Source organism: Sapajus apella, unplaced genomic scaffold (genome assembly GCF_009761245.1).
Source record: "Sapajus apella isolate SASKATOON/1434 unplaced genomic scaffold, GSC_monkey_1.0 scaffold29, whole genome shotgun sequence".
Classification (NCBI taxonomy): domain Eukaryota; kingdom Metazoa; phylum Chordata; class Mammalia; order Primates; family Cebidae; genus Sapajus; species Sapajus apella.
The window spans coordinates 8,729,885-8,755,129 of NW_022436969.1; the positions used below are offsets into that span (position 1 = coordinate 8,729,885).

General features: G+C 36.2%; 1 protein-coding gene and 1 long non-coding RNA gene across 2 annotated transcripts in view; one reads left to right on the forward strand and one right to left on the reverse strand.

The window, feature by feature from the left end:
* RBBP8 (RB binding protein 8, endonuclease) overlaps window positions 1-15,608 on the reverse strand; it is a 114,000-nt gene extending 98,392 nt beyond the window's left edge. The window contains exon 1 of the mRNA XM_032293212.1: window positions 15,438-15,608. The gene's annotated coding sequence lies outside the window, so the exon portion shown is untranslated. The remainder of the gene's footprint in view (window positions 1-15,437) is intronic.
* Window positions 1-25,245, forward strand: part of LOC116561435 — a 136,641-nt gene that overhangs the window by 5,762 nt on the left and 105,634 nt on the right. The window contains exons 2-3 of the long non-coding RNA XR_004273425.1: window positions 8,518-8,621; window positions 15,666-15,824. This is a non-coding gene — a long non-coding RNA (uncharacterized LOC116561435). The remainder of the gene's footprint in view (window positions 1-8,517; window positions 8,622-15,665; window positions 15,825-25,245) is intronic.

Consider the following 25,245-nt stretch of genomic DNA (forward strand, 5'->3'; position numbering starts at 1 on the left):
TAGACAACAGCCTCCCAGCATCCAGTCTTGTTTACCTTAATTCAGTCCTCACACAGCTGCCCAACATCTAAACCATTATTTCTGATCCTGGCATTCCTTTGCTTAAAACTCTTCAAAAGCCTATTACCAGACTGGCACAGTGGTTGACACCTATAATCCCTGCACTTTGGGAGGCTGAGGCAGATGGATGGCTTGAGGTGAGGAGTTCAAGACCAGCGTGGCCAACATGGTGAAACCCCATCTCTACTAAAAATACAAAAATTAGCTGGGCGTGGTGGGGGGGACACCTGTAATCCTAGTTACTCAGGAGGCTGAGGGAGGTGAATTGCCTGAGCCCAGGGGTTGGAGGTTGTAGTGAGCCGAGATCTCACCACAGTACTCCAGCCTGGGCGACAGAGCAAGACTATGTCTTTAAAAAAAAAAAAAAAAGTCTACTGCCTAAAGATTAAAATTCAGTTTCTTTAAAATGTCCACAAGCTATTATCCTTACATAGTCTCTGCTCTACCACTTGCTCTTTCCCTCTTTCAGCAGGAAGCTGCTTTTATTCCTTTCTCCTTCCCTTTCCTGTTTCTTAGTCTTGGCTCATACAATGTTTTTTCTCTTGGAATTACTTTCACCCCCATTTTTTACACCTCACCTTTTCTTATTCTTTAGGACACAGCTCAGGCACTACCTCTTTCAGGAGACTAACCTAAGTTTTCTCTTCATCCTTCCTTCTTCTACCCTTTCACAAATGGCCTTCCTCATTCTTCCATACAAGTAAGTGGTGTTGTTGTATGTATCTTTATCATTGCACTTAGTGCCATTATATTGTAATTATTTTTGTTTTTAATCTGCAGCTACACTGGGGGCTCCTTGGTGTCAAACTGTGCTGTCTTTATTCTTCTGTTTTCCTTTTTTTTTTTTTTTTTTTTTGAGAGAGTCTTGCTCTGTCCCCCAGGCTGGAGTGCAGTGGTGCAATCTCAGCTTACTGCAGCCTCCACATACCAGATTCAAGCAATTCTCATGTGTGAGCCTCCTGAGTAGCTGGGATTACAGGCACCTGCCACCACACCTGGCTAATTTTTGTATTTTTAGTAGAGACAGAGTTTTTCCATGTTGGCCAGGCTGGTCTCGAATTTTTAACCTCAGGTGATCCACCTACCTCGACCTCCCAAAGTGCTGGGATTACAGGTGTGAGCCACCCTGCCCAACCCTGTTTTCCTACCTTTTCTTTTCTTTCTTTTTTTTTTTTTTTTGAGATGGAGTCTTCCTCTGTTGCCAGGGCTAGAGTGCAGTATCATGTTCTTGACTCAACTCACTGCAACCTCCACCTCCCAGGTTCTTTCCTACTTTTTACTAGAGTCTTAGCACAGAACTATCCGACAGTGCCACATATACAATATTAAATTTTCTAAAAATTACATTTTAAATAAAAATCAGGTGAAATTAATAATATATTTAACCCAGTCTATCTAAAATATTATTTAAACATATAATCAATATAAGAATTAATTAGACTTCTTACATTCTTTTTCTTCATACTAAGTCTCTGAAATCTGATGTGTCTTTTACCTTTATCGCGCATCTCAGTTTAGACTAGCCACATTATAAGTGCTCAAGTCTGCATGTGGCTAGTGGCTACTTTATTGTACAGTGCAGCCTCAGCATATATAATGTAATCAATGAGGGGACAAATGAGGCTGTGTGATTTACTTAAAGAAGCAGGATGGAACTGGGACATGGATATCTCATTCTTAGCTTAACTATTTCTGTTATTTGTGCTAGGCATTTCCCATCTCTCTCCCACTCCCCACATCATCCCATCTCCCCACCCAGCATTGAGTGTCTGTGTCTCCAGACATAAAAGGAAAGCTATTAAATCCTTTATGATTATTTACATAAAACTTTCCAGTATGTTTGACATGAGCACACAATGCTAGTAAACTGGAGTGAATCCTTATATCTGCAGTTACAACTATTTTAAGAACACAACAAAAGGCTGTTTGAGAGAAAAGAGGGAAGAGAAACTTTAAGACAAAAGAAAAGTATCTTAACTGGCAACATTTGTGTCAACTTGAACACTTGATTCAATTTTCAAAAAGTTGTTTACAGTAATTAGTAAGTGTTGTTTGTGAGTGGGAGTACACATTGATCAGTGATCTCCCTTCAAGTGTCAAAATGTTTTGTCTGTGACTAGTTGATGGTGCCAAGATTCCAGGTTGAGAAATTTTATGATTATTTAAAAATATATATTTAACATTGGTGGAGGGTGTCAACATCACAGTTTTTATTTTGACAATATCCTAGGTGTTCATTTAAGTGCTCTTAAGGGAGAGATCATACCTTGCTTTCCAATTAGAAAGATTAGCCTTGTGTATCTTCACTATAGTGACACTGCACTTCATACCTTCTTTGTTTCCCTTTTTAAGCTGTTAAAGTTGTTTGTTTGTTTTTAAACATCATTCATCGAGCTGCTTCATTTCACATCAGTAATGGGCAAAGTTTTACTGGCATACAATTTTCCCAGTTTAAGAATGATCTCCATGCTTGATAAAGAAGGTTAAATAGTATATTCATAGTTGCCTTGGTCTTAAATTATAGTGGGGGATGAAGAATGTTGCTGATCGCAAAACAGTTTCTTTACTTTCTTTTTTTTTTTTGATACAGAGTGTTGCTCTGTTGCCCATGTTGGGATGCAGTGGCGCGACCTCAGCTCACTGCAACCTCTGCCTCCTGGGTTCAAGCGATTCTCCTGCCTCAGCCTCCTGAGTAGCTGGGATTACAGGCATGTGCCACCATGCCTGGCTAATATTTGTATTTTTAGTAGAGATGGGGTTTCACCATGTTGGCCAGTCTGGTCTCGAATTCCTGACCTCAAGTAATCCACCTGCCTCTGTCTCCCAAAGTGCAGGGATTACAGGTATGAGCCAATGCGCCCGACCAAAATGATTTCTTTTTCTATCTTTTTTTTTTTTTTTTTTTGATATGGAGTCTCACTCTGTCACCCAGGCTGGAGTGCAGTGGCGTGATCTCGGCTCACTGCAACCTCCACCTCTTGGATTCGAGTGATTGTCCTGCCTCAGCCTCGTGAGTAGCTGGGATTACAGGCGCATGCCACCACATCCGGCTAATTTTTGTATTTTTAGTAGAGACGGGGTTTCACCATGTTGGTTAGGCTGGTCTCGAACTCCTGACCTTGCAATCTGCCTGACTTGGCCTCCAAAAGTGCTGGGATTACAGGCATGAGCTACTGCGCCTGGCCCAAAATGATTTCTCATCAGTAGAAAGGGACACCTGTTTCTCCCATGCCATCTGTTTATAATGCAGTGGCTGTCTGGACAATATTTCATATCTATTCATATAAGCTTATGAAGCCCAGGAATTTTGTTAGGTGGTTAGCCCATAGGCCTTTTCTGTAATCCTGGCACTTATAAGTATCTCAGAACTTAACTGCTGAAGAAATAAGATAATTTAAGAGTGATAACTAAGACTATACAGTAGAAAAGTATTTTATTTTGAGACTCTTGAACAACAAATCTTTACCATTGTATCTTGTAAAGTATTATACTGCATTGTATAATGTATATCATTATCCTGTGTATAATGCTACCATAATATAAGCTGTAGGAATAATATTTATTTATAGTAATGGAAAATATTAAGAAGAGCTAACTGTAGGAACAAGTCATTGACATTTGGATTCTATTAGAGAATTCTTTGATAGGTTTACATGAGCAAATATGTTTAATATTCACTGCTTTTTCCATTTAAAAATATTGCATCTTAAATGCCAATTTTTCACCTGCTAATTGATGGATTTATTCGCTGCTGGCAAATAGTTGTGATCTTTAATGTAATTATGTGCTTCAAAAATTACAGATGTAACTTTAAACACACTGTCTTTTTTGGTTTTTCTTATAGTTATGCTTAAGAAAAATAGACTTTGTTTAAAATATTGGCTTTTTCCTTTTCCTAATCCATGTTAGTCTAGGATTAAGGAAGCTTTGATAGTTACTTTTCCAAAGGTAAAATAAAAAATTTAAAAATGTTTTATGTTCAAAGGTCAGTTCTTAGAGGAGATCCTGAGTTTTAGCTAGTACTGTTTTCAGTTTTACTTAAGTTATAATCAGAAATAGTAAACATGTACAGTGAAATTGTGTTTTAATTCAATTCATACTTATGGTGACAGTTTGTTTTTATGGACTATTTAGGATACCAAAGTTGAAATAGATAGGCGTCCGGCCAAGTGCAGCAGCTCATGCCCACAATTCTAGCACTTTGGGAAGACTAGGTGGGAGGATTGCTTGAGACCAGCCTGGGCAACATAACAAGACCCTGTCTCTACAAGAAAATAAAAATAGAAATAAATCTAGCTGGGTTCAGTGATGTGTGTAATCTCAGCTACTTGGGAGGCTGAGATGGAAGGACTGCTTGAGCCATGATGTCTAAGTTGCAGTGAGCCTTGATCACATTCTAGCCTGGGTGACAGAATGAGACCCTGTCTCAAAAAAAAAAGTTCCTTTCCTTTTCTCAAATCTAGTAAATCTCTTATGTGAGGTGATCATATGAACTAGTTTACCAGTGACAGTCCTGGTTAATTCTGATTGCTCTAGCTTAATTATTACTAGAGCTACCTTTTACTTTGAAATATGTCATGGTTTGGATGACCGTAAGCCATATGGTCAGAGCCTGGTGCAGTGGCTCATACCTGTAATTCCAGCATTTTGGGAGGCTGAGGTGGGAGGATCACTTAAGCCCAGAAGTTTGAGACCAGCCTGGACAACACAGTGAGACTTTGTCTCTACAAAAAATAAAAACAAATTAGCCAGGTATGGTGTGTATCCCTGTGATCCCAGCTACTCAGGAGGCTGAAGCAGCATCTCTTGAGCCTGGGAAGATGAGGCTACAGTGAGCCATGATCGCACCACTGCTCTCCAGCCTGCGTGACAGAGCAAGCACCTTTTTCTTTTTACTTCAAAAAGCTTTACACTTTTTAAAAGTACTTTAAAGCTTTTTAAAAGTACTTTAAAATTTGATTGTAGGGCCGGGCGCGGTGGCTCAACCCTGTAATCCCAGCACTTTGGGAGACCGAGGCGGGTGGATCATGAGGTCAAGAGATCAAGACCATCCTGGTTAACATGGTGAAACCCTGTCTCTACTAAAAATACAGAAAATTTGCTGGGCATGGTGGGGCGCGTGCCTGTAATCCCAGCTACTCAGGAGGCTGAGGCAGGAGAATTGCCTGAACCCAGGAGGCGGAGGTTGCGGTGAGCCGAGATTGCACCATTGCACTCCAGCCTGGGTAACGAGAGCGAAACTCCGTCTCAAAAAAAAAAAAAAAAAAATTTGATTGTAAATTAATTAGCCTCATCATTGAAAAAAAACTGGGCTCTCTCAGTCAGGATTGGAGTGAAACACCTATTTATATTTTAGACTTTTAAATTTATTTCTTAGCATTTTGGCACACATGCTTTTTTACTTGCCTTACACTAGATATGTACATTTGAAAAATGAATATAAATTAACTTCTAATAGAATTAGAAAAATGGTTATACTAGCTTTCCCAGACCTGGTTGTGAGTTGTTTCATGTGCTAAATTTAAAATCAAGTAGACTGAAGGGTTTTGAATTATGTTGTAATCTCAGAAGAGACAGTGTAGGAAGTGCTTCAAAAAATTGTGATCATGTTCTACTGTCAATGATGGCATATAGCCATATTCCTAGCCTTTTTTTTTTTTTTTTTTTTTTTCCGTTATGGAAAGAGCCCTGAACTGGAAGATAGGATGAGAGATTAAATTCTGACCCTATCTCTGATTACCTGTATGTTACATAGACAAGTCTTATTTCCCTCACTGAAAGAGAATATTAATACTCACTGTGCCCAAAGGGTTGTTGTAAGAATAAAATAACATATTTGAAATTTCTTAAAGAAGAATTAAGAGAAGTTTGAAGCAGCTTGCCTATTGGGAGAATGGCAGAAGGCTTTCCAGGCAGAAAGCATGTGTGAAGACTATATTGTGGAGAATCATTGTTGAGTTCTGTAACTGCAAGGATATAATAAAGTATTTGTATAAGTTGATATTGAGAAGGCATCAGCTGCACCATCTAATTTGCTGAATGAATTCTAATTTTTCATTCTAATCCTGTTGAGCAAATAATTTCTCTGTACTTTGGTTGTTGATCCATGAAATGAAGATAATAATATATACCTTGAATATTTTACAGGATCGTTGATAGGATTAAATGATATATATATGTAAAAAACTGTAACAATGTAAGAAACTTTTGTTAACAGTAGATATATTTAAGAGCTACAGCTAATCAGAGAGATCTCTTCCATGGCTAAAGTTGTATAATTATAGTGAAACTGTTGAATTGCTAGGCAAATTGTGAAAGATTTATAATTATAGAAAGGATTACACTATATTGTTAAATGATTTTACATATGTTATCTTGATTTACATAATTGAGTTTAGGTAAGTTAGGTAGTATTATTATTATATGGTTGTTATTAGTTTTATTATATTCTAAAGGATTTAAAAAATGATGTAGCCCAATGGCAAAATTATATTGAAAGAAGAAACTAATCTATTCATTTATTTCATGAATTAGTGGTTACAATAAATCATTCATTGGCCAAGCATGGTGGTTCATGCCTGTAATCCCAGAACTGTGGGAGGTCAAGGCAGATGGATTGCTTGAGTCCGGGAGTTTGAGTCCAAACTGGACAACATGAGGAAACCCCGTCACTACAGAAAATACATAAAAATTAGCTGGGCATGCTGATTCGAGCCTATAGTCCAAGTTATTCTATAGGCTGAGATGGAGGATTGTTTCAGCCTGGGAGGTGGAGGTTGCAGTGAGCTGAGATCTTGCAACTGTACTACAGCATGGGTGACAGAGTGAGACCCTCTTTCAAAAAAATTAATAATAATAAGTTAATGTCCATTATTATTGGGCTTTTTCCAGCATTAATAAGTGTCTCCACTTTTTTGTATTTGCTGTGCACTATTCAGTTTCCCTATTTCATCTTTATTCATTAGCTACTTTACCTAACTTCTAAGGAGGCAGGGTTTTGGTATTTTTTTTTAAACTCACATTCAATTATTATAACAGAAGTCAAGTTAAATGAAAAGATGATGTGCTTTTAGTCAGGTTTCTTTTCTCTTTGCACCTTTTTCTCCTTCACTTTCTCTGAACTAAGTTTACATATTATGCAAACAAATATGGTATTTTCTTAATTAAAGTATATGATTAACTGTTCTGTTTTTAAATTTTTAATCGGCTTGACTAGAGCATTCACATAATGTGTTTTTCAGAGCCAAGCCTCAGGATCACATTATAGGTTATAGTGAATTACTTATTGTAACTAGACCCTCTTGGACACAGTCCAAGATAAACTTGTACTATTCAAAATTGTGTGTTTCACTGTAATGAAAAGTGTTACTTGAGGGTCCAGTGTAGTCAATCTGTTTTTACTATAATTTTACCAATGTAAACATTTAAACAATGAAGTCTTTGCATCAATGCTGGACATAAAAGTATTTACAGAGTACATATTGATTGTCCATTTTGCTGCTGTTTGGCCCTTTAAAAATTGGCCACCAAATGCAGGAAATAAATTGAAGTTTATTAGAAAATAGCTTTCTCACAGAAGATCGAGTTTCATTGCATCTCGGGTTTTGTGGGAATGGATCAAATACATCAGACAAAAATAGGCTAAAGTTCCTTCTTCTCCATTTGAAATGTACTCATTTCTCAGAACATCTATTTTAATTGTATTTTGCATTAGAATTACATTGGTAAAACTAAAGAAGAAGCAGGTTGACCATACTTGTCCTATAACATGATGTATTGGACACGTCTTGGGCCCTGCTTGCTCCAGGCATTTCAGTGGCAACCAGATTCATGCAGGTGAAACTTGACAGTCCCTCACCTGACTTTTTGTCCTGGGAGCTTCTCTGAAGCCAGCAGAAACAAGTATGCAACTTGAAAGCATAAGAAATTAGCAACCTGAGAGGCAGCTCTTAACTGATGGAAGTCAGAACTTGTGGATAAGTGCCCTTCTCTTGTGTTTTCTGACAGGCTATTCTGGGGTAGTTTCATGGCCCCTAAGAAGACACTGGGCTTGAGCCTTGTTTGCCCATAGTGGTGGATGAACTCAGGAATGAACTTTTGTATTGGCCTTCCTTCCTTTCACCTAATCTCTTACTCCTGTTTCTGGGTGCTTTCCCAAATAAAGAATTTGCACATAAGCCAGAGGGCTCAGGCTCTTACTCTCCATGGAGAACCTAGATCAAAAGATAAAGGGGAAACTTGAGATTTCTATTTCATTATTTTTGAATTATTAATGGAAATTTTAACTTATAAAAATTTGCATGCATGGATGGGACAGTCACATTAATTGTATCAGCCATTTGTAAGAATGTTAATGACCCAAGATTGGTTGAACATGTGCATTTGACGTTATTTTTCTGATAGTGTTAATGGGTTAGATTTGAAGACACTCACACATTTGCTCATTTTTTCTTATAGGCAGGAGAATCTTGCTGCTTTCCTGTGATTTACCAACCAGAGATTCTAATGTGATATGTTTGGAGTGAAGTTATCAATCTGCATTTTTAATAGGCATCCTCCAGGTGAGTCAGATGGTCATAGACTGTGCTTTGAGAAACATTGCTAGGTTATCACAGTAGTAATAATGCTAGGTATTATTAGATGCATAAAGTTATAATCAATCTTGTATTTCTTAATGTTTCAAGAGTCATTGAGAAATTCATTAGATTTAAAATATTTTCATGTTGGAAGGAAGTGTTTCTCACTTCTAATCTAAATCATTGTAAATATGATAGGCAAAGAACTTGCAAGTGAATAGGTTTAAGATATAACTTTGAAACTAAGAATTTGTCACTCAAGTTACATTTTCACTTTGTCAGGGGTACGTAACTTCAAAGATAATAGTTTCTGGTTGTTTTTAAGGCTGTATGTCTTTAACACATGAACTATTATGTTCTCTATTTCCCAGTAAGTTTTGGATTTATAGACAGTGTAGTTAGTCCTGAGTTATCCAAATTAGCTATTTGTATAAAAACGTTTTATTTATTTACTTATTTATTGAGACAGGGTTTCACTCAGTTGCCCAGGCTGGAGTGTAGTAGTGTGAACACAACTCACTGCATCCTTGATCTCTTAGAATCAAGTGATCCTTCTGCTTCAGTGTCCTGTTGTAGCTGGGTCCACGGGCCTGTACCACTATGCCCAGCTAATTTTTTATTTTTTATAGATACAGGGGTCTCACTTTGTTTCCCAGGCTGGTCTTGAACTCCTGGGATCAAGCAATTCTCCTACCTTGGCTTCCCAAAGTGCTGGGATTATACGTGTGAGCCACCATTCCCCATCAGAACATTTTAAAAACATATTTAAAATTTTTATTTGTTCCTGCCTTCTTTGCAATTGTTTGTAGTAATCTCTACTGTAAACATTTAAAAGTAAATTCAAATTAAATGCTAATTTAATGACTAGTCACATAGACTAAATTGCTTACATATTTAATAAAATAGTTTTAAGAATATATAATTAATTAGGCTGGGTGTGGTGGCTCACACCTGTAATCCCAGCATTTTGGGAGACTGAGAAGGATGGATCACCTGAGGATAGAAGTTCGAGATCAGCCTGGCCAACATGGTGAAACCGATCTCTACCAAAAATATAAAAATTAGCCCGGTGTGGTGGTATGCATCTATAATCCCAGCTACTTGGGGACTGAGGCAGGATAATTACTTAAACCTGGTAAACAGAGGTTGAAGTGAGCCAAGATTGTACCACTACACTCCAGCCTGGGTGACAGAGCAAGACTCTGTCTAAAAAAAAAGAATATGTAATTAATTAGTGGGCTAAATTGGTGAAATGATTCTTTTGTCTTTCTGCACACCATCTACCTACAGTGTCTACAATTTAAGTGAAAACAAGATTCTTTTAGCATGGTTTTAAATTGGAATTATAGCATCAGCAGAAATCTTTTTGTAAAGCAATTAAATATCTTTCAGGAAATTAAGGTTGATTACAAGAGATCAATAAGATCAGTTTGTGTTATAAATGGGTTACTAGTTGGTTCTAATAACTCTTAACCAGTTTTTTGCTCTTTATTCATTCAATGGAAGATGTGTCAATTGACTTATTTTTAGTTCGTTGTGGTATTCTGAACTCCCTTCTGGCCAATACATTTCACAAAAAGCTCCTCCTTTGTGATCTTTGCTCATCGGCTCCATTCCCTAATCAATTAATCAGTCTGAGGCAAATTTAATATTATCTTTAGAAAATGTTAAATCGTCTTCTATCTTCTTGTGCTCCGTACATTTTGGAGTCACTCTCCTCATTATTATTTGCTATCAAAATAATGCAATATAATTTAATATTAGCCTATAATAAATTTAATTCAGAAGGGATTTTTTTTTAATAGGAGGAAACACATTCTAGAGCCCTGAAAAAATAATTCAGTTCGTAGTAGAAAAAGCACAATCCTTAGAGCATGTAGAAATTCTTTGGCTGAGGTAGGAAGATTTAAGACTAGCCTGGGGAACATATGGAGACCACATCTCTACAAAAATTTAAAAAAAAAAAAATTACCCAGGTATAGCGACATGTGGCTGTGGTCCCAGCTACATGGGAGGCTGAAGTAGGAGGATCACTTGAGCCTAGGAAATCAAGACTGCAGTGAGTTGTGTTTGTGCCACTGCATTCCAGCCTGGGTAACAGAGCAAGACCCTGTCTAAAAAGAGAAAGAAAGAGAAAGAGAGAGAGAAAGAGAGAGAGAGAGAGAGAGAGAGAGAAAGAGAAAAAGAAAGAAAGAGAAGAAAGAAAGAGAGAGAAAGAAAAAAGAAAAGAAATTCAATGTCATGTTAGATAATAGATAAAAACAGCTATTGGAAATGGTACAAATTAGAAGGTACAAGTAAGAAGGCACAGTAAGATACAGTCATGCACTGAATAGCAATGTTTTGATCAGCAATGGAACACAAATGCTACAGTGGTCCCATAAGATTATAGTACCGCATATTTTTACCATACCTTTTCTATGCCAGTATATGTTTAGATACACAAATACTTATCACTGCGTTGTAGTTGTTTACAGTATTCAGTACAGTATCATGCTGTACAAGTTTATAACCTGGAAGCAATAAGACGTACCATATAGCCTAGGTGTGTAGTAGGCTCTGCCATTGAGGTTTGTGTAAGTAGACTCTATAATATTCACACAACAACGAAATCTATTTCTAATTTCTAAAATAATTTCTAATTTCTCAGAATGTATCCCTGTTATTTGATGTATGACTGCATTATAATTTGAATTATCTATGTCACATTTGCTTCCATTAGTACAGATGATTGAAACTGAGTTTTTAAAAAGTATTTAAGGCTTTTAATCATCTTGATGTACTGCTCTCACAACACCTTTAATAAAGTCTTATTTGAAGTGAATCTTTAATTGAATTGGATTACATGGGTTTCTGATTTTTTTTTTTAATTTAAGAAGGTTAAAATATTTTCCAACATTATATCTTTTTTAATTTTTTTTTGAGACAGAGTCTCACTCTGTTGCCCAGGCTGGAGTGCAATGGCATGATCTCGGCTCACTGCAATCTTTCCTTGGTAGCTGGGACTACAGGTGCACGCCAACATGCCTGGCTAATTTTTGTATTTTTAGTAGAGATGGGGTTTCACTGTGTTGGCCAGGCTGGTCTTGAATTCCTGACCTTGTGGTTCACCCACCTAGGCTTCCCAAAGTGCTGGGATTATAGGCATGAACTACTGCGCTTGGCTTCAACATTATATCTTAATGCCTTCCAAGATTGCTGATTTAATTTTTATTTTTCCTGACAAAAATTACATACATATTCAAAGTTAAAGTTGACTTATCTTACTGAAAGAAAATACTAAAATACTTCAGCAAATACTGAAGCTATTTGTTGAAATGTATTATATAGTCTATAAAAGGAATGCGAAGGATACTGACATTTGCTGAGCACCTGATATGTTCTACGAACTATGTGAAGTGTTTTACATGATATCTCATTTAATTCTTCCAACAACTCTGAAAGAATGGTATTAGTTTCCTTAACTTACAGATAGAGGAAAGAGAACTCAGAAAGTTTAGTAATTTCCAAGGGGAAAGTAATTTGTAGCAGAGTTATTCAAACCCATGCCAATTTGGCTCAAAAGCTCACATGCTTTTCAGTATACTGCCTTTTTTCTTATAAAGTTAAGAAACAAATGAAAGTGATTATTTTTCAGAGTCAACTTGGACTGAACTAAAATGACCAAATTTAGAAGCATTTCCCAGGTAAGATTTTACCCGTGAAAAGATAAGCGGATTAGGAGAATTAACATTTACTACCAAGAATCACAATTGAAATTTTTGGGCCTTTGGTTCTCAAACTTTCTATAATCATATTTCCTAGGAATTCCTCAAAATAAAAATGTTTAAAACATGTTTTGAGCACTTGTGTGCAAAGCTCACCCCTTAAATAACAGCATCTATCACCTCTAAGATGGATTTTTAAGTCCTGTGATTTCTGTCATTTCTGTCTTCATAACATAATTTTCCTGTCAGCTCTAACCAAATTTTAGGAATGCTGTATTAACTTAGGTAAATCCTAAATTATGAGTGTATAAGAATGACTAAAATAATACAAAAATACATACATACATACTAAAAAAATAGTTGAGACAGCTTAGAGCAGTATTAAGTCAGAAAATGAGAGCGGGATCTACAAGTTGGGCAAATATGAAAGAATGTGAGGCCTTTAAGAGATTAGCATTTGAAGTGGTAATCACCTTCATTATCAATGGTAATCCCATATATTCAGCCACCGTCCCAAAAATGTTTGGGGCAATAATGACATCGATTAAAATATAAAAACAAATGATTTCTTAGTTCACCAAAGATTCATTAACACAACTATACAACACAATTTTACCTTTTTAGATTAGATTTCATGTATTCAGAGGAGTCAGTGTAGGGTAGTGAAAAAATGATTGGTCTTGGTAGTATTCAGGAAACCTGGATGTTCTGGCCCCAGATCCACCCTTAGATTATATAGTAGTGACTTAGCTATATTTTGGGGCTTTTCATTCCTTAATGCAAAAATAAGGTGTTAGATTCATTGGTTGTCCTTTAAGTGTCCTTCTTAGGTAAAAAATGTTACAATTCTAAGTACTTTTAGTGGAAAACACATGAAGATATTTAGGAAGAAAAGAAGTTGCAGTTGTTAAGAAAGCTAGCACTGTTGACAAAAAGAGTTATGTGAAATTGTGTGGCCAGGAATAAAAAGAAATGCATCCTCTACTAAAAGAGTAAAAAGATTTTAAATGAGTGGAACACTTTTTGATTAGGTGTTGAGGTATGTTGGTCTGTATTAAATACATACACACTTGGGAAGCCAAGATGGGTAGACCACCTGAGGTCAGAAGTTCGAGACCAGCCTGCCCAACATGGCGAAACCCTGTCTCTACTAAAAATACAAAAAAATTAGCCAGGCGTTGTGCCTGGCGCCTGTAATCCCAGCTACTTGGGAGGCTGAGACAAGAGAATCTCTTGAACCCAGGAGGTGGAGGTTGCAGTGAGCTGCGATTGTGCCACTGCACTCCAGCCTGGGCAACAAGAACAAAACTCTTGTCTCAAAAAAAAAAAAAAAAATGCACACTCCTAATTTGATTGACAAATTTATATCCTCATTAAAAAAAAAATATCACAATGTGTCAAAATTTTAAAGGACTCAATTTATAGAAAATACAGAAAAGTAATATTTAATAGGACTCGCACATATCTGAAAATGAAAATTTCATTAAATGAAAACTGTAGAATACTCTCCCAAAATATAGAGTTAAGCTTGAAATTTTACCCATGGATTTTATATAAAAATTATATATAGTTCCTAAATAGGTTTCTTCAAAACCATAAACATAAAAAATGCTCAATAAATAAATTAGAATCCCAAATTAATCTTTAAACAGTACAGTATGGTTTAAATTTTTTAAATTGCTGTATGCAATATATTCCCCAGAAACACTAACAATGTGCTCTATTGCTATATATATTACCTGAAAACTAGGTTTCATGTAGTAAATTCAGAAAAATTCAGCCAATTGAAAAGTTTTGATCCATATTACCAAAAAATTGTCAAAACACAATTTATGCTGAATAAAATTAACATTGGTTTGCTGAATTAGTACATTCCTTTTGCAGATAAAACATTGCATAGCTTTTCAGCAGTTTACCTAGATTACCAGAAATTCTATGCAGAACTGCCTAAGAAGTAGGACTACGAAGCATCCAAGGGTTTTCTCTGCAAAATATGAAATCTCATCCAAACATTTATTTACACTTTTAAATGTATTCTTTGTCAACATCCTAAAGAAACTAATATTATAGCCTTTGCGTTAGAAAATAAATTATAGCCTTTGAGTTTGAACACAATGGCAAATTGGGAACCCTAGGGACAATGAAAAGGATGCATCAGACTTGCTCAGTTCAAGGCAAAGTCCTATTAAGATGACAAGAAAGCATTCAGTGTAAATATGTTAAAATTTTTTAAAATTCCCAGATAAAATCATATGTTAGCTGTTATGTTAAATTCAATGTCCCAGAAGACATGAGCTTCTGTTCAACCTCATATCAGTAAATAAAGGGGTAGGATAGTATGCCAAAATAAATCTAAAGGGATTGGTAACATTCATTTTATGTGATACAAACTACTAAAATAAATTAATTGGATTAAGTAAAGAGAGAGCAAAAAGGAAGATTTTTAATATAAATGAAAGGAAGATCCAAGTTTTCTTTCACCTAAAAAGTTTTTCAGACCTAATAGGCATGACAAAACCTGTCTTCATTCCTTTCTATTCAGCTCAGCAAGTGCTTCTGAGCTCCAATAGTTAATCAGTTACCAGATTCCACAATCTTTGTTTTTCACACTCTTCAATTTTTGCTGTGGATTGTTCCTCTAATGTACTTAGAATCACCAGCAGGCCAATACTTTTTGTTTTTGGCCTTAAAAAGGCAATTACTATTTATCCACAATTAGATTTTCCATATAAAATTGTTACCATATAGTAACAGCCTGTAAAACATAATTATATTATGAAGAAGTAGATGGCTTAATATAAATCATTAACATGTGAAATTTATTTGGCAAAATTATTCAGTACAGATTTTAAGATGACTATAGCCATGCACAACTTACAAAAAAGTATAGTAAGAGAATATTATATACCAAATAACCTTTATGCAGACAAATCAATGAACATAATGCAAGTGTTATAAAACAATATCTAGCTTTACAGAAAAGGTATATTGCAGGTATTACTATGTTAAAAATCGATTATCTTTTTAAACATCGTTTCTTAATTTAACTTTCCAAAATGCATAGAAAACTGAGAAATTTAAAATATATACTTACCCTTCAATTTATTTAGAAAACCTCTGCTCTTGGTGAAAAGCAGAAATTATTTCACTGCTCACTTTCCCTGAAGCTATAAACTTAAACATTAAATCAGTGGACACCACCTCTCTGGACCACACTAGTTTGCTAGACACTACTGGTATGTGGAAGAGTTCTGCTGCATCTAAGCTATATACTGTGTACAATGGATAACCTAATATGCCTTTCATTTAACTGGCTGGGCAGGTTTCTACCGTCTGTGGAACATGGAATCAAACCAGAATATGTTGGCACAACAGGCCAGTAAAACCGGTTCTTCTGTAGATCCAGAACCTGTCCAACCAGTCTGTATCAAAGGCTAGCCCAACATGCTGCAGCGGCTCAGCTCTGCTAAGCTTGTACTGGGTGAGTTATCCCCACCTCCCATCAACTCCCAACAAACTACTCAGAATATTGTAGCCTCCAGCAAAATAATTCAGAGTTCTAGTGGGAGGGGTAGATCTGTGTCAGGTATAGCAAGAGTCCATTGTTATAAGCCTCTCATGGTAGACATATATAAGCAAGTTGTCTATTATCTTCAAAGGTAGGTGATCCTTTTAAAAATGTATTCTAGGGCACTCTGCTGACTACAACCTCTAGAAACAGGTTACCTACAATGAAGATGAATCCTATAATGTCTGACCTTTTCCATTAGTCTGCTTGGCTTTGCTTGATCTAGCTTAGCCTTGAGGAGAGAGATTAATATTCCCCACAAGGGTAGTGGCCTTGAGAGCTAGAAGGAAAAATTTCTAGAAGGAGAGAAACAAGGTGTAGGTTGAACAAACATTTGCTTTGAGTGTGTTATCTCCCTTGTTCTCAAATGATCCTCATGCATTCCAGTCTAAAATGGAAAAACTCCTACATACTAGGGAAATGTAAAGAGGTTTTGCTTTGGATATTCAACAGTTCACCACAAAGTATTGATCAACTATGTTTCAAGAACTGTGACAGGTACAGTGTTCACAATGTAAGTAAAATTAGTAAAGAGGGCAGTGTCAAAGTTCTCAATTAAGCACGTCTAGTAAGCTTTTGGAAAGAAGAAATGAGCAGCAAAACATTACATTTTGACAGAAATTAGTTTGTATTAAGAGAGATCATGTGAGATTTGTTCTTACTCTCTCATATACTTGCACATTTAGAAGTAGTCTTTCCTGTCTACTGATGTAGTGATTCTGAAACTTTTGTGCTTAAGAATGATCTGAAGTGTTAAGAGCACAGATTCCTGGGCCTAACTTCCACAGATTCTGCTTCAACATTCCATAGGAATGTTGCCCAAGCACTTCTAGTGATTCTGATGTTGCAGGGACCATAGGCACATATTCCATGCTCAGTTTCTCTTCTATTTTTATATCTAATTAAAAAGAATACATATGGGCCAGGCGCGGTGGCGCACGTCTGTAATCCCAGCACTTTGGGAGGCCAAGGCGGGCAAATTACGAGGTCAGGAGATCGAGACCATCCTGCCAGCATGATGAAATCCTGTCTCTACTAAAAATACAAAAATTAGCTGGGCATGGTGGCGCACTTCTGTAATACCAGCTACTAGGGAGGTTGAGGCAGGAGAACTGCTTGAACCAGGGAGGTTGCAGTGAGCCAAGATCGCGCCACTGGCTTCAGCCTGGTGACAGAGCGAAACTCTGTCTCAAAAAAAAAAAAAGAAAAAAAAGAAGGATACATATAAACCCAAAGTTGTCATTTTTATTTTTGTATCTCTAGTGTCTAGAACATTGACTGGCACTTAGAAGGTACTTAATAAATGCTTATCAGAGTCAGCACTTGCTGTATCTCAGGGGAATCACAACTAGTAGCAACTATATGAATCAAACTCTATTAAATACTATAATTATAATAATTGAGATGGCAGCTCAGAAATGGGAGTATGACTGTAAGTATGGGGAAGACTTCATGTGGGAAATTGGTTTAGAGACTTTTCTTTTTAAACCATGGCCAAAGGTTTCTAACAAAAGGTTAAAGGAACAATAAAAATAATGCCTTTGATTTGATAACAGTAACAAAAGTGTTAAGTATGTGAGGAGACCATGAACTCAAAACTGGATAATAAGGTTATTTTCTACGACAGGCATCAGCAGATTTTTCCTTAAAGGATCAGAGACTAATAAAGTTTGTGGGCCGGATTGTCTCTGTTTCAACTATTCAGTTGTAACAGTATAGCATAAAAACAGACATAGACAATAGTCATTTAAATGAGTACGATATTGTGAAATATGTGTTTGGTCTTTGACCCTTTTTCCTGGTGTATGTAGACTCTCCAAAGTGATGTCTTTGGATGTTAATGAGTTGACTGACAGCTGGCAACCCCTAGGTAGCTTCAGGATGGGGGCTGGTCACCCTAAAGACCAAGGCAGGACTAGAGGCTAAGGATTTTCAGGCCCTCCCCACAACCTGCAGGTTAAATTGATCACTAGTGGCCAGTGGTTTAATCAGTCATGCCTATGTAATGAAGTCCCATGAAAACCCAGAGGACACAATAGCTTTCAGATAGCTGAACACATGGAGCTTCCTGGAGGGTGGTGCACTGTTGAGGGCATGGAAGCACTATACCCCTTCTCAAATGCCTTCCTCATGACTCCCTTCAATCTGTACCTATGGCAATATCCTTTACTGTAAACTGGTAAACATAAATGGTTTCCTTTAGTTCCGTGAGCTGCTCTAGCAAATTAATCCAACTCAAGGAGGGGGTCTTGGGATCCCCAGTTCATAAACAATCAGTTAAAAGCACAGGTAAAAATAACCCAGGACTTGCAATTGGCATCAGAAGTAGGGGCAGTCTTTTGGTATTGTGCCCTCAACTTGTGGAATTTGATTTCTAGGTAGATAGCATCAGAACTAAATTGGAAAATACCTCCCTGGTATCTGCTGCAGAATTCATTGCTTGCTTGTTAGTAGGGGAAAGTCTCCACACAGTTGGTTGCAGAAGTCTTCTATGTTGATTGTTTGTTGTTGAGTGAGAGAATAGAAAAAGTACTTTGAGTGTCAGTGTGCTTTTCTCAACACTATGGGTGTGGATGTGCTCTAATAAAACTTTGCAAAACAAGTAGCAAGCCAGATTTGGCTAATAAGCTGACCCCTAATCTAGAGTAAAACCTGTGAATTGTTAATTGAAAAATTAACAAGATTGCATAATTGACTAGGCAAATGGGCTTTCGAGTCATAAAGACTTAGTTTCTATCCCAGTTTGATGGTCACCTGAATCAAACATCAGTTTTATTTATAAAATTGGAAGCAACATAATAGTACCTACCCCCTAGAGTTATTACAAGATTCAAATAATCATTTATGTAAAGGTTTATCTGAAAATCTAGTGCACAGTAAGGGCTTGATAAAATGTCAACTGAAAATAAAACAAAAGTTAAACATAGCAGTTGAATGTGTTTATTTCTGTTCTTGAAATCCTAATAAAATGACAGTACAGAACCAAAACTGCGTGAACCTTTAAAGTTCAAAAAGTGCAAACCAACAGGAAGTTGGAAAAGATTTTAAAAAATTAAAAAAATATTTATAATCAAAAAGATTGAGAGAGGTAGCAGACAAGAGACATCCATGTATTTTTGCAAGGAGGAATGAGAATGAGTGGTGACTTAGCAGAATAGGGAGGAAGTTTAACTACTTCCCATAATAAAAGCAAGTCTGTCTCTACTGCAGAATGCTGGAAAAATTCAGGATTTGGAGGTACAAGGTACCCTTAAATAGCCTCGGGGAGCAGAGTGGGTTGGAATGTAAAGATTTGTTGAAAATCTGCTTAAGGAACAGTTTACTCCATAGGTCGCATCTCAACCCAGAAGCCTGGATTCTTTGACCTTGACAGAAATAGGTAGTACTTGTTGATTTATGGTAGAAGAATTTATCTTAGATTTGTTCTAGATTTGGGACTACTAAGCAGAGCTGAGAGTGGATAGTAAAGCACCATACTGAAATCTGAGTGATTATATTATTTTCCTATTGCTTCTATAACAAATTATCCCAAACAAAGTAGTTAAAAAACCCCACAATTTATCGTCTTACAGTTCCAGAAGTCAGAAGTCCAAAGTGGGTCTCAGTTGGTTAAAATTAAGGTGTCAGCAGAGTTGCCTTTCTTTATGGAGGCTCTAGAAAGAAATTTTGTTTTCTTGCCTTTTCCAGTTCCTTTCAGCCACCTGCATTACTTGGCTCATGGCTCCGTTACTTCTTTAAAGCCAGCAATGGCTTTTTCACATCATATCATTTTGTCCCTGATTCTCCTGCCCTCCTCTTCTGTATTTAAATCCAACTGAATAATCCAAAATAACCTCCCTTTTTAAGGTCAATTGATTAGCAACCTTGATTCTATCTGCTATCTAAATTATCTTTAGCTATGTAACATAATATTTTCATAGGTTCCTGGGATTAGGATGTGTTGACATCTTTGAGAGGCCATTTTTCTGCCTGCCAGAGAGATTAAGTCAGAGTCTATGTATTGGTTGGTGAGATACCCATGTTTGTTCATCTGCCTGGCTTCCAAATGCTAGTAACTAGGTTTATATTCTTCACTCACAAAGTAGGAAACTGGAGAATTTATCTGAGAAACTCTCAAGACCCTGATCTCCCGAATGCATTGTAAACTAGGACTGATCCACCCACCCCCAGACATTTGGCAATGTTTGGAGAGATATTTGATTGTAATAACTAAGGATATGGGCAATGTACTTTTGGTGTCTAGTGTATAGGGGCCAAGGATGCTGCTAAATATCTTGCAATACACAGAGAAGCTCATCTTCCTGTCCCCCAAAATAATTATTCAGCTCAAAATGTCAATGGGGCCAAGGTTGAGAAATCCTACTCTAATGTTAAGTCTACCAATTAACATCGCCCTAACATAAATCAGTGACTGATTAGAGAGTATGTAAAATGAAAAAGAGAAGAAAAGAAGCCAACAGATAAAAACTTATAAAAAACAGTCAATGCAGGGAATAGAATAGTATTTTAAATTGACTATATTAATATGTTCAGAGAAATAAGACAAGTTACTGATTATTTAAAACAAGAATAGAAAGGCTATCCAAAAGTGGCACTTTTTATAACACAAAAGAGACATTGGAAAGTAAAAATATGATAGTAGAAAGGATGTCAGAGGTATAACCCAGGTAAAGTTTAGTGATTTCACTAAGATTGCCAGATTGGATAAAGATGTAAGACCCAACAGTATGCTACCTGCAATAAACATATTTTAGATGTAAAAAACCTAATAGGTTAATTAAAAGTAAAAGGACCAAAAGGACTTACGATATCAACACTAGTCAAAAGATACTTATATTGCTATTAGACAAAATAGGTTTTAGATCAGAGTATATTACTAAGAAATAAGGATCATTTCAAAATGATAAAGGGGTGAATTCATCAAAAGCACCTAACATAATTGTATATATTCATGTGTCTAATGATATAAATGGAAAACACAGGAATCAAAAGCTGATAGAACTGAAAGAAGCACAGGAAAAATTTATAACTAGATCCCATTATTATATCTGGAGATTCCAATACCCCTCTTTCAATAATTGATAGGGTAAGAAGATAGAAAATCAGTAAAATTGGAGAAGGCTTAATATTATCAACCTACTAGATATAATTGACATTTGTAGATCACTTTAAGATGACAAAACACACATTCTTTTCAAGCATGCATGGGACATTGGCCAAGTTAGGCCATATTTTAGGTCATAAAACAATTCTCAAATTTAAACAGACTCGAGTAATACAAAGTATATTTTCTGATGACAGTGGGATTAAGTTAGAAATAAATAACACAATGATGTTTGGGAAATTCCCCAAATATTTTTAAACTAAACAACACACTCCTAAATAACTCATAGGTTAGTGATGAAATCAAACAGGAAACTATTTTGAGCTAGATGGTAATTAAAATTCAACATATTAAAATTCTGGGATATTGCTACAGCAGTACTTAGAAGGAAATTTATGACACTAAATGCGTTTTAAATAAAATGAAGACATTAAATGTCTATATTGGAAAAAGAAAGATTTCAAATCAGTGACCTCAACTTCTATCTTAAGAAACAGAAAAAAGAAGAGAAAGAAAATAGTAAAAATTAGAGTAGAAATCAATAAACTTGAAGACAGAGATAGAGAAAATCAGTACAACTGAAAGCTGCTTCTTCGACCGAATCAGTACAACTGATAAACCTCTAGCCACACTGATCAGGAAAAAAAAAGCAGGGGATAGGATTAGGGCTAATGGGAGAAAACACAAATTATCAACATTAGGAATGAAAGAAGTAATATCAATACAGATGCAACAGATTAAAAGTGTAAGAAGGACATATTATGAACTTGAAGGAAGTATAGTCAACTTAGATGAGATAGACACATTTACTTGAGATACACAAACTATCAAAACTAACCCAAGAAGAAATAGCTTTTTATTTATTCAATAAATTTAATTTGTAGTTAACCTAACCATAAAGAATTCCAAGCCAAGACTTTCACTGGTAAATGGTTTCACTGGAATTCTTACAAACATTTCAGGAAGAAATAACACCAATTTCATGCAAACTTTTCCAGAAAATCAAAGAGGAAGAAATAACGCTCAATTCATTTTATGAGGTCAGCATTACTCTGATACCAAAATTAAACAAAGACATTGTAAGAAAATAATTTTCTATATTTATATTTCTTATGAAATAGTTATAAAATTCTAAAAATTTTAGCAAATTGAAACCAATGATCATTTCAATAGATGAAAAAAATTTTGAACAATATTTGACAGCCTTTCCTGATGAAAAGTATTTGTAAACTAGGAATGGAAGAGAATTCACTCATTATGACAAGTGGCATCTAACTTGTATAAATTTTACAAAAGATGTGGGAGAACTATAACTAAAAACTACAAAATATTGCTGATGGACATTAAAGAATACTCAAATAGAGAGATACAGGGTTCATGGATAGGAAGACTCTTTATTCTTAAGATATAATTCTTGGCTGGTCATGATAGCTCATGCTTATAATTCTAGCACTTTGGGAGGCTGAGGTGGGGGGATCGCTTGAGCTCAGGAGGTCAATGCTGCAGTGAGCTGTGTTCAAGCCACTGTACTTCAGTCTGGGCAACAGAGGGAGACCTTGTAAAAAAAAGATGTAGGCCGGGCTTGGTGGCTCACACCTGTAATCCCAGCACTTTCAGAGGCCAGGCAAGTGGATCACCTGAAGTTAGGAGTTCGAGACCAGCCTGGCCAACATAGCGAAAGCCCATCTCTACTAAAAATACAAAATTAGCCAGGTGCAGTGACATATGCTTGTAATCAAACTACTCTGGAGGCTGAGGCAGGAGAATTGCTTGGACTCAGGAGGCGGAGGTTTCTGTGAGCCAAGATCACACCACTGCACTCTAACTCAGGGGTGACAGAGTGAGACTGTGTCTCAAAAAAAAAAAAAAAGTATTTTTTTCCTAAATTGATCTATAAATTTAAATTTTATGCAATCCTAGTAAACATTCTAGCATTTTTGTATAAATTGACAGGTTGATTCTAAAATTTATGTTGAAATGCCAAGTTAGAACAACTTTGAATAAATTAGAGAATTTCTACTTAGTGCTGTGCTGATAGGTGTTTAACAACTAGCGCTCTGGAAATATTTTTGTGGTGTAAATATACTATGGCCGATTTCAAGCTACTAATGTGATATCACTGAACAGAGGGTACAGAAGAGATGTACAAGATCAGCTCTTGTAAATGGGTACACCCAGTTTCAGCACACCTCTTATTACACTACATGATTTTAAGATTTATCATAAAGCTAAAGTAATCAAAATGGTATGCTATTGGCATAGACAATAAATATTCAGTAAGAATGTATAACGAGTTCAGAAACAGACCCACACATATATGACCAATTCATTTTTGACAAAGGTAAAAAGATAATTCAGGAGAAAGAGTTTTTTCAACAATAGCGCTGGAAGAGTTGGATATTTACGTAAAAAAAGAACGTTCCATGCCTTATACAAATGTTAACTTAGATCATGGTTTTTAAATATAAAATATATAACTTCTGAAGTTTTAGTAAAAAAATTTGTAACCTTGAGTTATACAAATACTATATATGACACTTAAGTAATGATTCGAAAGAGAACAAAATTCAAATTGGCAGATGAAATTTGTCAAATTAAGAACTTCTGATCTTCAAGTCATAGTTAAGAAATCAAAGGATAAGCTATAGACTAGGAGAAAATATTTGCAAATGATATATCAGATAAATATCAAGAATACATAAAGAAGCTGGGAGCAGTTGTCTGTGCCTGTGGTCCCAGCTACTTGGGAGGCTGAAGCAGGAGGATTGCTTAAGCCTGGAAGGGCAAGGCTGCAGTGAGCTGTGTTGTACCACTGTACTCCAGCCTCGGCAACAGAGTGAGATGCTGTCTTAAAAAAAAAAAAAAAAAAAAAAGCATGTTTCTATTATGATTTATATAAGCAATTTTTCTTAAAAAAAAAAAAAAAAATCAGCCAGGCATGGTGGCTCAGACCTGTAATTCCAGCACTTTGGGAGGCCAAGGCAGGCAGATAACCTGAGGTCAGGAGTTCAAGACCAGCCTGATCAACATGGTGAAACCCTGTCTCTTACTAAAAATACAAAATTAGCCAGGTGTGGTGGTGCATCCCTGTAATCCCAGCTACTAGGGAGGCTGATGCAGGAGAATTGCTTGAACCCCAGAAGTGGAGGTTGCAGTGAGCCAAGCGCTCACCATTGCACTCCAGCCTGGGCAGCAAGAGTGAAACTCCATCTTAAAAAAAAAAAAAAAAATCAAACCTAGATAAAACCATTAATCCAATGCAGAAGAAACTTCTAAAGAACTTTGGAGCTGGAAGTCTGTATTATGGTTCTATTCTATCATTTTGGGTATTGTTATTGTGATTTTCAGTTTGCTCAAAATGAGGGAGTTGAAATGGTTGGCTTGTAAGTTCATATATAGCTGAAGAATTGTGTGTAAAATAGGAAGAGTTCTCAAGAAACTTGCATGTGGAACATAGTGCTCTGCATTCACATTCATAAGTGTTTTAAATATTTTTTATTAGAATGACTGATGGAGACTGACATATCTCAGCATTGTAATTAATTTGAGGGGGAGGTAACAAAATCCTTTTTCTCAAGGAAAATTGTAAGCAAATGTAACATAACAACTATAACTTTTATGGTTTTAGATAAACTCATTTTTTATAAAATGGTTATATTCTGAAGTAGAATTTCTGATCACAATAATTTTATTCCATATTTTTGAAATATCTAAAATATTCTACCAATTATTTTGAGTTTTATTTTGCCTATTTAAAATGACAAAGAAAAGCCCAGTTGGCTATCTTTCTGTTATAATTACATAATTTTTGAGATTTGAGAGGATTTATTTTTGTTAATACTAGTTTACAGTACCTCCAAGAGTAAAGATCTATTTGAGATAATTCTGATAAGCATTATTAGTTTAAGAAATTACGGCCAGGCGCGGTGGCTCAAGCCTGTAATCCCAGCACTTTGGGAGGCCGAGGCGGGTGGATCACGAGGTCAAGAGATCGAGACCATCCTGGTCAACATGGTGAAACCCCGTCTCTACTAAAAATACAAAAAATTAGCTGGGCATGGTGGTGCGTGCCTGTAATCCTGCCTACTCAGGAGGCTGAGGCAGGAGAATTGCCTGAACCCAGGAGGCGGAGGTTGCGGTGAGCCGAGATCGCGCCATTGTACTCCAACCTGGGTAACATGAGTGAAACTCCATCTCAAAAAAAAAAAAAAAAAAAAAAAAAAAAAAAAA